Consider the following 16956-nt stretch of genomic DNA (forward strand, 5'->3'; position numbering starts at 1 on the left):
TCAATTAACTTGAGAAAACTCTATGTACTGTTGATTCAATCATATAACAAGCATAATTTAATATAAATGGTTCATAAGACATTGATTTTACCCAACTGCTCTGTGGAATTAGTGTCACTAAAGAAAGCAGCCAAGCTAAACTAACAATACTAAGCATTTGTGCAATTCATCTCTTGCTGTAATGAACAGAAAATGATATAATGACCAACAAGATTAATGATAAAACAAACATGCTAGTTACATTCATGCTCTATAAGACCAATTCACAATGTTACTTGGAAATCAATAATTTGAAAATTAACTGAACCATTAGGAGGGTAAAATCAGTAACAGGGAAGTGGAAAGTTTTTCTCAAATATGTTATTGCCCTACACTTTAAAAATACATTCAATATTTCATGTTATAATTTATTTAAATCTTATGATAAGTTTATTTTTAAGAGTTTTAACCTAAAGTTATAAGTTGTGCCAGGTAATTTATTCCTTGTCCCTAAACTCATGAAACTCCAGTGATTAGAGATGCTTCCCCTCTGCTACTATGAATAAAGAGGTTATTTATCAACAGTAGTAATTCACAACCAATATGAGATTATTCCAGTAATCTGGTTTGTTCTTCTTTCTAGTACTTTTCTCCAATTCATGTTCTCTCATGAAATTGGAAGGGACAGAGAGGGAGAGAAATACTGATGTGAGAGAGAAACATAAATTGGTTGCCTTCCGTATGTACCCTGACCAGGATTGAACTCACAACCTTTGGTTTGTATGACAATTCTCTGACCAAATGTATGTACCCTGACCAGGATCGAACTCACAACCTTTTGGTTTGTATGACAATTCTCTGACCAAATGCATGTACCCTGACCAGGATCAAACTCACAACCTTTGGTTTGTACGACAATTCTCTGACCAAATGTATGTACCCTGACCAGGATCAAACTCACAACCTTTGGTTTGTATGACAATTCTCTGACCAAATGAGCCACCCAGACAGAGCATTTTTAATAGTTTACTCCACTCTTCTGCTTTCTAATATATAGAACCGCTAGTGCTTGTTAAGTGAAGAGCTGTAATATTATTCAATGAAATCACATGCATGGGGTGGTACACAGTATATGCAGGAAAAAAAATATTTTCTTTTCATGGTAAATGTCATCTTTTAATAAAATATAAATATATTTATGGTATTTAACTAACACATCCATTATTTTCCTCAACAATGTATCAACTGTGACAAAATTGTAAAAATATGGAGAATTCTTCAGAATACTAGATTTCTTGCCTTTTTATAAGATATTTTTTTTCAGTTTTGTAGTTGATAATGTTCAAATATTAGCTATATATAAGCAGATATGGAGGCTAAAATAATTTTTAAAATACCTGTAGCCAAAGCCGGTTTGCTTCAGTGAATAGAAAGTCGGCCTGCGGACTGAAAGGTCCTGGATTCGATTCTGGTCAAGGGCAGGTACCTAGGTTGCGGGCACAGCCCCAGTAGGAGATGTGCAGGAGGCAGCTGATCGATGTTTCTCTCTCATCGATGTTTCTGACTCTCTATCTCTCTCCTTTCCTCTCTGTAAAAACATCAATAAAAATATATTAAACAATTTTTTTAAAAAAATACCTGTAATTACTAGATGATCTAAAATCTTTTAAAGATGTAGACTATCAAACCATATATTGTTTAAAATAAGTATTATTTCACCCTGAGCAGTTTGGATCAGTGTTAGTTGGTCGATCCATGGGCCAAAGGATCTTTGGTTTGATTCCTGTCAAGGACATGTGCCTCGGTTGCAGGTTTGATCTCTGGCTCTGGTTGGGAAGTGTCCAGGAGCAACCAGTGAATGTGTCTCTTCCATGTTGATGTTTCTCTCTCGCTACCCCTCCTTCCTTTCTCCCAATGGGGGAAAATATCCTCAGGTGAGGATTTAAAAACAGGAAGTATTATTTCACTAAATTATTAGGAATTTGGAAATGAATCTAATAAATTAAAATAATATTCATAGAATTAAATATTTTTAATATATCCTAGGTGGAAAATCCATGACAGTTCGTACCTTCACAATCATGGCAGTTTAATATCTTAAACTTTCTTCCTGAATTTCCATCTCCTATTCTAAACTACACAAAATTTATATTTGTGTTCTTACACAGTTGTAATCTTGGAGATATAATTTAAGAGGCATTGAGAAACTTTTAAACTTATAATACCAAAATCCCAATCACACATAAAATTTCATGATACTGAAATCTTAATCACTTTCATTCTTCCTTAGAAGTAATTAGTTACTCTTATCAAAGTCAATAAAATATAATTATAATAAATATATTTATAGTTGTAAACATATTAATTATGTCCATAAAGAGTGATATGGATAATTGTACATATTTGTTTTGTCTAGTTGGTCATGATTAACATGTTAGAAATACTGCATGTAAATCATGGTCAACTAAGGAAGGGAAAAAATATGTACAATTAATCATAATACTGTATTAAAATTATATTCTAGCATATTTAGAAAGTTTTAATGAAACACTTGGGAAGGAAGCAATTAATTCTGCTGAGGATGTGATAAAGCACAGAAAACTTTTCATAGAGGATTAAATATAAAGAACATAACCTAAAAAGCATTATTTTTGTACTATTTGAAGATGGTACCATCAATATCTGGTACATTAGGCCAAAATATATGCAAAATGAACAGGATGCAGTATTTGAGTAAGCAAAGTGTCTTTGGTCAGGCTAAGTCCTGTGACATTCAACGATAGACTTTAGTCTGTGTCTGTATTTACTTTGATATTGATATTTCATAGTAACCATATCATGTAGTGCAACTGACATTCTGTTCCACATATTCTTTTCATTGTTTCTATGCTTCTTGTAACAGATTGTCCCGTGAGGTGGCTAATCTCTCCCACCTACCCCAACCTCCCATCATGCCACCCTGGGATGGGAATGCATTGAACAGAAATGTTATAACTAGCATAGTGAAGCTTAAAAGAAAGCAAACAAAACAAAGAATTAGAGATCTGTGTTCACCCCTTTCTCTTTCTTTAACCTTGAGATTGAGCTTCCACACAATTGTACTCTCTGCGCTGGCCCAGCCCATTACACTTTATTTTACAGGGGTCTTCCTCCATAGTAGAGACCTGTAATGGTCCATTCACTTCCCTAACTCACCAGGCAAATTGGTCTAGTTTTGAGGTTCATAAAAATTCAATTTGGAAATGCCCTTACCACATATCCAAATATCAATTGCATTGGTAATAGAATAATAATACTTATCTACTACATTTTAAAAAATAATTGAGTTAGAACTTGGTATGGGGATGGCTAGGTTTTTTATTGGGATCTACAAAGCTCAACTTACAGCATCCCCTATAGATATTTTAATTTTATAAAATCATTATGTAATAATGAACAGGCCACTGGAAAGGGATAGGGGCTAAAAAATAGAACACTGAATGAATTAATTTCATAAATCAGGCATTGATAAAATAATTAAATAAGTTCAAAATGGACAAAGTCAAGCCCACTGCTTGTTTTCATAAGTAAACATTTATTAGAACACAGCCACACTCATTTATTTCTGTATTGTCTATAACTGTGTTCATGCTAAGACAGAAAACTTGAGCAGTAGGAACATGCTGGATGTCTGAAAAGCCTAAATATTTGCTATCTGGCCTTTCACAGAAAAAATTTTCTTATCTTTGTCTTATTGGTCAGAAATTTTTAGAGAAAGGAGGAAACTGATTTGTAATGAAATTATACTTTGGATACTGTACATTTTAAATCTTTCTTTAGTTTGAATGTTTGGGTTTCTAAGAAGTTGCACTGGTACTTATTTTATCATCTTCTGTAGGTTAGACCACAACCTAAGAGTAGACTTAGTATTTCATTAAGGGGTAAGTAATCTCTTCTTTGATTCATATTGAGAAGAGGCTGGTAATTAGAAAGGAAATGAAAATGCATAAAGTAAGCTTTGTAGAGGTAGATAAAGACATGCACAGTCCTGCCTGGTCAGTATGCCTCAGTGGTTGAGCAACGACCCATGAACCAGGAGGTCACGATGTGATTCCCCATCGGCCCATTCCTTGGTTGCAGACTGGACCACCCCCCCATCCCCTGACATGGGGGCCTGCAGGAGATAGCCAATCAATGATTCTTTCTCATCGTTAATGTTTCTATCTCCCTCTCCCTTCTTCTCTGAAATAAAAAATATATATATTTAAAAAAATAAATAACAAAAAATACCCATTTCTTGTTGGGTTTTACTCTCTTGGAGCTTGTCTTTGGGAAGGTAGATGTATTGCTTCTGACTAGAAGGTGCTCAGATGGTATCCTTTGTATGAAACAGACCAAGAGATAGGGTACAATTGTAAGAGTTCAGATTACCAAGGTCTACCTCATACTCATTATATTTTTTCCTATTATTCCCAGCATTTAGAAATGTCTGTCTTCATGGTCTGAGCTTACTTAATATGTTTAATTGGCTATTTTCTAGAGTAATATTTGTAGGTTTTAAAACTAAATCCTATAATTTCAGTGGCCTAACACAATAAAAATTTATTTCTAACTCTTAAAAGAGTTACCTATAGATGTTATAGTTGGCAGGCAGGTTTCCCTTATGTGTTTATTCAGAGACCAGGGTTTTTCCATTTTATGGTTTTTATATCACATCACTCCATCTGGATGCCCAGAGACTATAGGAGAGGGGGGTGGTTGGGAAATGGATCTCACTGGATAGTTGCTTCACCTATATTATGGGAGGGGGGGGTGTCCCTCAGCCTAGCCTATGCCCTCTCGCAATCCGGGACCCCTCGGGGGACTGACATCCCCCAAGGGGTGTAGTTATGTGCAAAGTGACATGCTGCTGGGTAGTGGCCCGAGTCTGAGCTGGGTGCCACGCTGCTCCTACTCATTCCAACCCCACTGCGCCTGCCACTGCCGCCGCTCAGTAGCACTGCCGTGGAGATGGGAGAGGCTCACAACGCTGCCGCTGCACTTGCCAGCCGTGAGCTTGGCATCTGGCACCCGTTGGTCAGCTGAGCAGCACTCCCTCTGTGGGAGTGCACTGACCACCAGGGGGCAGCTCCTGCATTGACTGTATGCCCCCTGGTGGTCAGTGCATGTCATAGAGACGAGTCGACTGGTTGATAGTTCAGTCGTTTGGTCACTTAGGCTTTTATATAGAGAGATATATAGATGTGGTAGAGAATTCCCCAATTAAGTAAAGATTTTCAACAACAAAAAATCACTAAAATGTTTTATTAATGACCTAGGGCAGTGATGGCAAGCCTTTTGAGCTCGGCGTGTCAGCATTTTGAAAAACCCTAACTTAACTCTGGTGCCGTGTCACACATAGAAATTTTTTGATATTTGCAACCATAGTAAAACAAAGACTTATATTTTTGATATGTATTTTATATATTTAAATGCCATTTAACAAAGAAAAATCAACCAAAAAATGAGTTTGCATGTCACCTCTGACACCCATGTCATAGGTTTGCCATCACTGACCTAAGGTTTGTTTCCCTAGAAAAGTTTTATTATAATTATTTTCATTTTTCTATCATAATAAAATTTAAATCATAATTTTTCAAAGAGAAAACTAAGGCTTTGAGAGTTCAGTGGTTTGCCAAAGTCACATCGTCAGTAAAGGAAGACACTTTGTTTTAATCCAGCTTACCCAACTCTTCACTCTATGTGTTATCTATTATCCTACATTGTCTCCATAGAGTCAGGAGAGGACATTTTATGAACTCATCAGCATAGGTTGACATAATTTTTCTTTGGGGTGTGTGTGTGTTAGAAAAGGAGGCAATTTGCTTTGGCTAGTCCAAAAATAGGTTGAAGGCCTTCATGTACAACTCCCTAGAAGAAAGTGAGCCAAATCTGATAGATTAATGCCTTTACTCTGTGTGACTGGGTCAGACGGAGTTAATTAAACACACTCAGGGCCCCCAAGCTAGAAAGTACTTTTGGATACAGTTCAGAGAAAAGTCCCTGAAGCTAGCATGGAGCTGGCCCTAACTCTCTCATGTTGGCCAATACAAATATTATTATTGGTCCTATTAATCAGTTACAGTTTTTGACTCTGTGACCTTCTAAAGGCAATATATTTCCAAAATGCTATGTGAAGTATTTTATTCTATTTGCTCAAATGTATTTGATATTTATTTTTCTAAGGCTTTTTATACTACTTTGTAAACACAGTAAAAAAAACCAACAACCCAATATGGGTAATTTTTACTACATTTTTCATAAATGCTCATGACTCATTCAATTTCCACTTCATTTCCTATTTCTGGAAAACAGGAAAAAACACTCTCTCTAATATATTTCTATACTTATTTTTTCATAAATGGTACTATGAGTACTGACCTTTTTAGGACTTTTTTTTTGTCCTAATAACATATTCTTTTACTGAAATCACCAAATTAAATGCAGTACATTGGTTTGGTTTGTTTTTACATTAACTTCAAGTTTTGTTTTGTTTTGTTTTTAATATTCTAAGAACTTTGTATAATATTTATAATCTACTTTATAAAGCCTCTCAAACACTTTAAATAGATTTTCACATGTCAGTATTTAATTGTAAAAAAGTTGACTAAATTGTTTTTACCAACACAGCAAATCTTTGCATGGCTTTTATTTCAGCACTGAGAGATCATTAAGGGACTATAAAAGCCATCCTACTAATTATATATCGCTTTTTAGAAAACATTTTAAAAGAGGGGCTGAAGGCTAGACCTAAAACAATGTTTGGCTACATTAACCTGTAAGTGATTACCTATTTTGTTAGTTTACAAAGAAATTGTTTTCTAGTGCAAAAAGGTGGTAGTCAATACCACCAACAGCAACATCTGTAGCTGCAGTTGCAGGGGAAATGACAGTGGCTGTAAAAGCAGTTACCAGATATGAAACAATATTAAAGTGTGAGATATCATTCTCTGCATTTCCCATATACATCTAAAAGGTGATTTTTATTTTCTTATTTTACGTATGAGGGAGAGAGATGAAGATTAGTCTCTTATAGGTGAAGTCACTTGTCCCCGGTCATAAAATTAATAAGGGCTAATCATTTTCAATTCTTTGGTTTTCCTTTGGACAATGCTGCTCCCAAATACCTTTCTGCTTTCTTACATGGAACAAAAATTACATCCACACATTGTTAGGACAATATACTGTTGCTGTTACAAGCAAATTATTTTTCTGTGTGTGTCTGTGTGTGTGTTTGTGTGATTTAATTAGTATGAACCATTTGACCAACATTAAGATATGACATATCTTGCCCTAGCCAGTTTGGCTCATTGGATAGAATGTCATCCAGAGGACTAAAGAGTCCCAGGTTAGATTCTGATCAAGGGCACATACCTCAGTTGCAGGCTTGATCCCGGTGTTGGGGCCTCTGTGTGAGGGAGGCAACCAATTGAGATGTCTCTCTTACTATTGCTACTTCTCTCTGTCTCTCCCCATCCCTTCCACTCTCTCTAAAAATCTATGCAAAAATATCCTCAGGTGAGGATTAACAACAACAAAAAATCTGACACATCTTTCAGGAGTACTAACATATAATGAGACAGTTCTGTCATTTCCAAAGGGTGGATATGCTTAACAATTCATAAGATAAGCATTTGAACATTTGCTCACATGTTTTTATTTATCTTTTTAATTGGCACATAAGTTGACTTATTTTTTTGGTTGTTAGATTAGGAACCAAAATAATCTGAGTAAGGCATGTGAATATAAGTCTTTGGATTTGATGTGGGTTTTTTTGTTTTTTTTTTCTATAATCCTCCATGCAGAAAACTATTCAGTTTGATTTAAATAGATACGTTTGTTATAATAATGTTTATAAAAGGCATTTTATTCTTTCCCACCCACTTACATTATACAATTGAGATACTGCCTTTAATTAAGTTCATGTATTGATAGCCTTCACCAGTCTATATAAAGTATACAGTTGATTAGGAAATATTGTTTATGCTGTACTTTAAAAAAATGCTGATAGTTCAATCAAATAACTCCTTGATATAAAAGAAAATTATAACAGTTAAACAGCAGTGAAGTAATTAAAAACACAAATAGAATATCACTTGATTAATAAAATTAAAGGCGATTGCAAAAAACCAGAACTTTATAACTTTTGAAGAAGCTAAAATTTCCATATATAAACAGAAAATGTTGATGTTTGAATTGCAATGTATTTCAAAATTACAAATAGGAACACTTAGTTATTGGAAGGAAGGCATACTTATTATCCAATGACTTGAGGAAAATATGGCCTGATATAACTTTTTTTTACTCTACCTAAAATTAGACATGAGTAATGAAGAAATAAACATTGCCAATATTTTTCCCAAGGATATGTGTTTAAAAGGAGGCCAAATGGATTAAAAAAAAAATAGTCCCTTTAAAAACATGGTAAAAGGACAACTAGAAAAAACTAAAATTCCTAGCAATAAAAGTAAGAGATATTTCTTCCACTTCTCTCCCACTCATAGTCTTGTCTCTTGTGATATCAGTTTCCATCTAGTTCAATAAAAATTATTTGAAAAGATCTTTATTAGTCATACATGAATCCTTTCATAATTATATTATAAAGCAAAATTATCTGAATGTGATATCTTATAGAGGATCATTCACTTTATTTTCTCTCTAGATACAACAAAATAAATAGTATAAGATATTTTAGTAGATGATTTTTTAATTCCAATGTACTATTTTCTTACCTTGAGGGCTCAAAAAATAGCCTCTGTGTTAAAAATGGAGAATGGAATGCAGCCAGTGTGGCTCAGGTGGTTGAATGTCTTCCCATGAACTAGGCGGTTATGGTTCCATTCCTGGTCAGGGCACATGCCCGAATTGCAGGCTTGACCCCCAAGCAGAAGGTATACAGGAGGCAACAGATGGATGTTTCCCTCTCATCTATGTTTCTATCTCTCTCTCCCCCTCCCTTCCCCTCTCTGAAATAAATTTTAAAAACATACGAAAAAAGGGGAACGAAAAATTGTCATTTAAGAAAGCCTTTTAAAAATTATTTTAAATTTTATTGGGGTGACATTAGTCAACATGAACATATAGGTTACCTGTATGGATTACTAATTTATAAAATCTGTACATAGGACCATGTTTTAAAAAAGTCTTTAAGAAGCAAAGTCCATCAAGGTGACATTTTCCTACTTTGAAACACTACCAAATATGAATTAAAAAAAATAAGCCATGTTCACTACAAGTACTTCCTCAATAATATAGAAATATATTAAGTTACTTTATCTTTTCAGTACACAGCTTAAATCATGGAATCTTAGAGAGACTCTGTATTTACTTTTTCTTTTATATAAGTAAATACTATCAGTGGGCACATGAGAGGTAACTGAGTTATAACAATTAGATGTTTAAAAAATGTGCATTAACTTAAATTACCCAATACATAAAATCAAAAAGAAAACCCACTTTAAACCTATGTACTTTTATTAACCAATGTCACCCCAATTAATTTAATAAAATAAAAAAGGAAACCCAGTACCTTTTAATCATTTCTTTGAGCAGATTTAATGACCTTTTTTTCACAGCTTTATTGAAGTACTAAAGGCCTAGTGCACAGATTCGTGCATGGGGTGGTGGTCCCTCAACCTGGCCTGTGCCCTCTCGCTATCCAGGACCCCTCGGGGGATGTAGCAGTGTGCCAAGCGGCAGGCAGCCAGGGCGGAGCTCAAGCCTGGGCCAGGCACTGCACCACTTGCGCTCATCTGGCCCACTGCGCCTGCCACGGTGGCTTGGAAGCACTGCTGTGGAATCATAAGAGGCTCCTGCCACTGCAGCTGTGCTTACCAGCTGTGAGCCTGGCTTTTGGCTGAGCAGTGCTCACCCTGTGGGAGCGCACTGACCACCAGAGGGCAGCTCCTGCATTGCGTGTCTGTGCCCTAGTGGTCAGTGTGTCATAGTGACTGGTCGACAGGTTGTTCCATCGTAATGGTCGCTTAGGCTCTTATATATATAGATAAAAATAAAATTATATATATATTTATATTTATAGTATACAATTTGATGATTTAATATATGTATACACAGTAGAAGCATTTCCCCCATCAAGTAATTAACATATCTATTGCCTCATATAGTTTCCATTTTTTTAGTGTATGTTCATTGGAAGCAGCCCTGGTGTTCATTAGTAGATCAGTGGACAAAAGAGGTGTAGTTCTTGGACACAATGGAATACTTCCTGGCTGTAAAAAAGAAGGAAATCTTACCTTTTGCAGCAACATGGATAAACCTAGAGAGCATTATACTAACTGAAATCAGCCAGTCAGAGAAAGACAAGTACTATATGATTTCACTTATATGTGGAATCTAATGAACAAAGTAAACTAACAAAATAGAAATAGACTCATAGATAGAGAACAGATGGACAGTTGTTGGAGGGAAGGGTTGTTGCAGGGTTGGGTAAAAAAGGCAAAGGAATTAAGGGGGGAAAAGCCCTCCTCATAGACACATATGATGGCATGGTGATTACCAGAGGGCAAGGACAAGGGAGGTGGGGGAGGTAGAAGAGGGTACAGAGGGGTATAAATGGTGATGGAAGGAGACTTGACTTAGGTTAGTGAACTCACAGTAAAATATAAAGTTTATGTGTTATAGAATTGTTCACCTGTGAAACCCACAAAATTTTATTAACCAATGTCACCCCAATAAATTTAGTTTTTTTAAAAAAAGCAACACAAGGTGACTGGATTTAAGGCTCTGGTCCATCTCAATTATTTAAAGGATTTCAGGTTATGTTGCTGTCTTTTATAAAGAGTTGATATAATACAGAGTGATCTGATTTCATGGAGTTAATAAGTTGACTCATTATTTCACACACACACACACACACACACAATTCTTTATCTTAAGATTTATATAATAAAATTATGAAGATGCCCTGATTGGTTTGGCTCAGTGGATAGAGCATCGGCCTGCGGACTGAAAGGTCCCGGGTTCGATTCTGGTCAAGGGCATGTACCTTGGTTGCGGGCACATCCCCAGTAGGGGGTGTGCAGGAAGCAGCTGATCGATGTTTCTCTCTCATCGATGTTTCTGACTCTCTATTTCTCTCCCTTCCTCTCTGTGAGAAATCAATAAAATATATTTTTTAAAGAAAACCTATAAAGATGCCAGATGCTTGGTAATGTCAGGTACAGGTAAATACCCTTAGTTTAGCTCAATTATTTCTCCTAACCATGCATGTCAATATACCCATAAACACTTTCATTGCAAAATAATGAATAAAGAAGTAAAAAATTAAATCACATCTTCCTAATCTCATGACCATATTCCCATTTATTTTTTTAAACAAAACTTTAGGATTTAATTACTGAATGACATTTCTATGTAGTCCTATTGTCAAGTTATTATTTTTGTTAAATCCCTTTTGTTGCAATTTCATTTAATTTAATATTCCTACAGCAATCACTCACATTTTTAAAGTTACTGGTATATATGTCTATGACTAACTACTTTAGATATTATATTCACCCATTTCAATGCATGAGTGTTAATTACATTTTGCATCTTGGCAATATATACAGAGGCCAAGCAAAAAAGCCCAATTGCCTGTTACATTGCATTAAATGATTTCCCTTTGATTCCATTCACTCTTATGTAAAGTCACATAACTAAAACCACTAAACCTTAATGAAACATTTTTATATTAGGATAACCATATTATAACTTTTGTGTTTCTATGTCTCTAGAAGAGCAAATATCCTCTGTCTTCTATCTAATAAGTTATAGTGTGGTGTTATCAAATATTTACTAGTTAAGTATTATGATAAGAACTTTACCTGCATTTACTTATAAACTTTGAATTGATTTTAGGAGGCATTTTAAGTTATTTTTCCCATTTCCATGTGACATAATCAATATTAGGTTAACTAACTTGTTTAAATTAGCAAGGCCTAAATGTAGCCATATGTGCGAACCCAAAGCACATCTGACACAGAGCTATGTCCTCTTAACTGTTTGTGATCTTAAGGGTATTGTTTCCCTACTTGTGTGCCCAATCAATTTTCTTTCACAATTAACTGATGTTAAGTTCTTTTGCTTCTTCTTAGCACTTTTAAAAATATTTTTATGTCGCCCCATTTGTATTTTTTTCTCCTTAGTTTCCATATTGCTACAGGAGATATCTGAGATTTTGCTGCCTATGGTATCTTCTAGGACAATGGTCGGCAAACTGTGGCTTGGAAAACCATGGCTTGTGAGCCACATACGGCTCTTTGGGCCCTTGAGTGTGGCTCTTCCACAAAATACCGGCACTTCCACAAAATACCGACTTCTGCGCATGGGCCACGAAGTTTCAATTGCACTGTATGTGCACTCCTGCACATGGTATTTTGTAGAAGAGCCACAATCAAGGGACCAAAGAGCTGCACGTGGCTCGCGAGCCGCAGTTTTCCGACCACAGTCCTAGGATTTTTATGGTTTCAGATCTTACATTTAAGTCTGTTATCCATTTTGAGTTTATTCTCATGTATGGCATAAGTTGGTGGTCCTGTTTCCTTTTTTGCATGTATCTATCTAATTTTCCAAAGACCATTTATTGAAGAGACTATCTTGACTTCATTGTATGCTCTTGCCTCCTTAGTCAAATATTAATTGAGCATAATGGCTTGACTCTATTTCTGAGGTCTTTGTTCTATTCCATTGATCTACTAGCATAGGTCTATTGTTGTGTCACTACCAAACTGTTTTGATTACAGTGGCTTTTAGTATAATTTGATATCTGGTATTGTGGTTCCCTCCAATTTTGTTCTTCTTTCTCAAGTTTGCTGCGGCTATTCGGGGTCTTTTTGGTTCCATATAAATTTTTGGAGTATTTTTTCTAGATCTGTGAAATATGCCATTGGTAATATGGTTTTCTTTGAATCTATAGATTGCTTTGGGTAGTATGAACATTTTAATGATGTTAATTATACCAATCCACGAACACGGTATACTCTTCCACTTGTTTATATTTTCTTCTATCTCTCTCTTTTTTTTTTAACATCCCATAGTTTTCCAAGTATAAGTCTTTTACCTCCTTGGTTAAGTTTATTAAATTCTTAATATTTTTTGTTGCTATGGGAAGTGGGATTGTTTGTTTAGTTTCTCTTTCTGAGAATTCCAATTGGTGTATAAAAATGCCATTGATTTCTGGATGTTAATTTTATATCCTGCTACATTGCTGAATTCCTTTATTAAATCTAGTTTTTTGGTGGAGCCTTTAGGGTTGTCCATGTTCACTATCTTGTCATTTGTGATAATGACAGTTTTACTTCCTCCTTTTCAATTTGGATGCTTTTTATGTTTTCTTCTTGTCTGATAGCTGTGGCTAGAACTTCCAGTGTTATGTTAAATAAGAATGGTGAGAGCAGACATCCCTGTCTTGTTCCTGTTCTTAGGGAAAATGGTTTTAGGTTTTGTCCAATGAGTATGATGTCCACTGTGGATTTGTCATATATGGCCTTTATCATGTTGAGGTATGATCTCTTTATGCCCACTTTGCTGGCAGTTTTAGGGAATGCAGACTGTGTAGCAATTATGGAAAACAGATGGAGTTTCCTCAAAAAATTAAATATGGAACTTGCATTTGACGCAGTGATCCCACTTCTAGGAATATATCCTAAGAAACCCAAAACACCAATCAGATAGAATGTATGCACCCCTATGTTCATAGCAGTGCCATTTACAATAGCTAAGATTTGGAAACAGCCCAAGTGCCCATTAGTAGATAAGTGGATAAAAAAGCTGTGGTACATTTACACCATGGAATACTATGCAGCAGTTAAAAAAAAAATAGGATCTCTTGCCCTTTGAGACAGCATCCAGGCACCTGGAGAGTATTATACTAATAAGCCAGTCAGAGAAAGACAAGTATCACATTATCTCACTCATATGTGGAATCTAATGAACAAAAAATTGTTGAACAAAATAGATCCATAGACACAGAAGCGTGGAACAGACTGTCCAATCTCAGAGGAAAGGTGAGGGTGGGTGAGTGGTTAGGGACAGGTCAACCAAAGAATTTGCATAACCCATGGACACAGACAATAGGGTGGTACAGGCCTGAGGTGGGGTTTGGGGAGGGCCCAAAGGGGTCAATGGGAGAAAAATAGGACATGTAATACTTTCAAGGATAGTTTAAAAATAAATAAGTAAAATAAAGAAAGAGACTTATAATGTGCAAAGAAAGGCCAAGGATTAAATAATAGTACATCCATATGCTATACTTATGTAGTTAATTAAATATAAGGTTTCAGCTTTGAAAAAAAATTACATATTTAAACAAGTATAATTGAACAAATAAACAACAGCAACAAAAACAAATCATACTTCTACCACAATATTTTAATTGAACCTGATATCTTTGAACCTTTTCATGAGCTCTTACTTTTTATAGAACTGCCTTCAGTGCAATCAGTTTTTGTAACATTTTAATATGCTATTATATGTAAACATTTCTTTTTATATATACAGTTCACATATTTATCACTTAATAAAAATATTTATTATACCATATGCCGTAGATCATGTAACATTACCCAACTGCTAGGTATATTTATTTTTTAATCCTATTTTGTTATCATAAAACATTCAATTATTAAGATTTTTTAAAAAACACGTTGTTATTTTTTAATTCGAAGTATATACAGGCTTTCAGACTTACAGAGTTAAACAGAGAGAGAGGAACTTATGTTTTTATTACTTCTCATTGTATAGAGAAGGTAACTAAGAATTTGAAAAGTTTATTACTTTGTTCATACAACATAAGTGACACCAACAGATCACATTAGGATCCCAGGTATCTGGCTCATTTTTCTTTCTCTAACATTATAAACTTTATATTGGCATTATAAACATAGTGGCTTAAGGCTAATTATAGAAACATCATGTTAATTTTAAAGGATGCCTCAAATGCTTTTTAATCCATGCCTTATCAATATAAAAATATTCGTGTGTGTTTTTTCTTATCTTTAATTTTAAAGCTATGGGTAACTAAATAAATTGTGTAATTTACTGAATCTTGCATATTTATTTTGTTTTGCTGTAATCTGAGAGCTTATTTAAAATCAAAATAAAACTTTTCAAAGAAACTTTAAACTTTTTTCTAAAGTAACTGTCAAGCTCCAAACAGTCAACATTAATGCAGTTTATAAGATATGCTGAACGCTAGCTACTAAAATCTGCAAATGCAGCATTTAAACAGAAAAGATAGGTCAGGAAATTCAAAGTGATGACTGTGTACTATTATTCATGCAAACTATATTCCAAGTGACCAGGTCACCATAGAAACTAGATATGTATGTATACATAATACATATTTTCTAGATTTCATGCATTGAAACTAATAAATTATATTGTTTGTTTACATGCATTATTATCTTAGTATTATAAAAATAGATCAAGTTGCATTCAAAGAGAGTTTAGAATAAGAAGCATATTAAATAATCAAATGAGAGGAAACACAGCCGGTGTCTTTTGGGGGTTCATGGATTTTCTTTTTAATTTACATTAACATTTATTGTACATTCTATTAGGTTAACAATGCCTCTGGCACAACTCTTTTAGGCTTAAAAATATATAAGACTAGAGGCCCAGTGTACAGGCCCCTCACCCTGGCCTGTGCCATCTGGCAATCCATGAACCCTCGGAGATGTAGGACTGCAGGTTTCGGTCTGGTCCCTGCAGGCCAGGTTGAGGGACCCACCGGAGAACAAAACCATGCACCAGGCCAGTTTTAGCCCAATCCCTGCAGACCAGGCCGAGGGACAACACCGCTGCACAAATCCATGCACTGGGCCTCTAGTATGCTTATAAGATCTTTGGTTAATCTCTTCCCACCCTACCCCTCATCCCATCCCTCTGAGACTCATCAGTCTGTTCCATGTGCCCAAGCCTGTGCATTGAGTATCTGCCCCCTGGTGGTCAGTGCACATCATAGCTACCAGTCAAACGGTCGAACGGTCGCTTAGGCTTTTATATATATAGCTATTTTATAATTAAAGTATTTCTACTTTTAAATATATGGACCAATTATAATTTATTGTTAAAATATAGTTCTTTAGAAATTATACTAAGTAGTTTTATTCCCATATAGTTTTTGTTTTGTTTTTTAAATTTGTTTTGGAGGATAAATATTTACTTAATTCAATAAATTTTTTTTTATAACAGCACACATGTCCTGTCTCATTACATAAACATTTCTTTTCTTTCACTAACTCATTGAGCATTTTCATAGCTTATTTGTACCCAAACTTATGTTTGGTGATTATAGTGTTTATTCTAGGTGCTTAGGTGTTCTAGATACACCTGACATGTCACAATACAGCATAAAAATGTTAAAATGGCAGCATTGGCAAGGGTTATAGAAACACACTGGATGAGGCAACTTGTTCTACCTGGAAAAAAATCAACTTCTCATAATGGAAATTATGATTTTAATCCCCTGAACATTTTTACTGTTTTTAGAGAGAGAGAAAGGGGAAAGGAAGGAGAGAAATATTGACTTGAGAGAAACATTGAATGGTTGCCTCCTATATGCATCCTGACAGGGGATGAACTTGATGTAAAGATGATGCTCCAACCAACTGAGCCATTTGGCAAGGGCTGGAAATGGCTTTTTAAAAATATTTGATAGATAAATGTATGAGTGATTCAAGCTGAGAAAAATAACTGACGCAAAGTCACAAAACTGGAAGATTAATGCTGAAATCATAAATTATTTTTATGAATGTGTTAATTATGAAGATGTGTGAATGAATTACAGGCACTTTAGTAATTGAAGGAGAGAGAGGTAAGTGAAGAAGAAGAAATGAAAAAGGTTTCTAGATGTAAAGGAAAGTACCAAGTTGTCTACTTGAACTGAATGAATGTCTATAGAAATGCATCATTCATAAAAAGTGTTTTTTTCAAACTTTTTAAGGGAATACTAGCAAA

Source organism: Myotis davidii, unplaced genomic scaffold (genome assembly GCF_000327345.1).
Source record: "Myotis davidii unplaced genomic scaffold, ASM32734v1 scaffold812, whole genome shotgun sequence".
Taxonomy (NCBI): Eukaryota; Metazoa; Chordata; class Mammalia; order Chiroptera; family Vespertilionidae; genus Myotis; species Myotis davidii.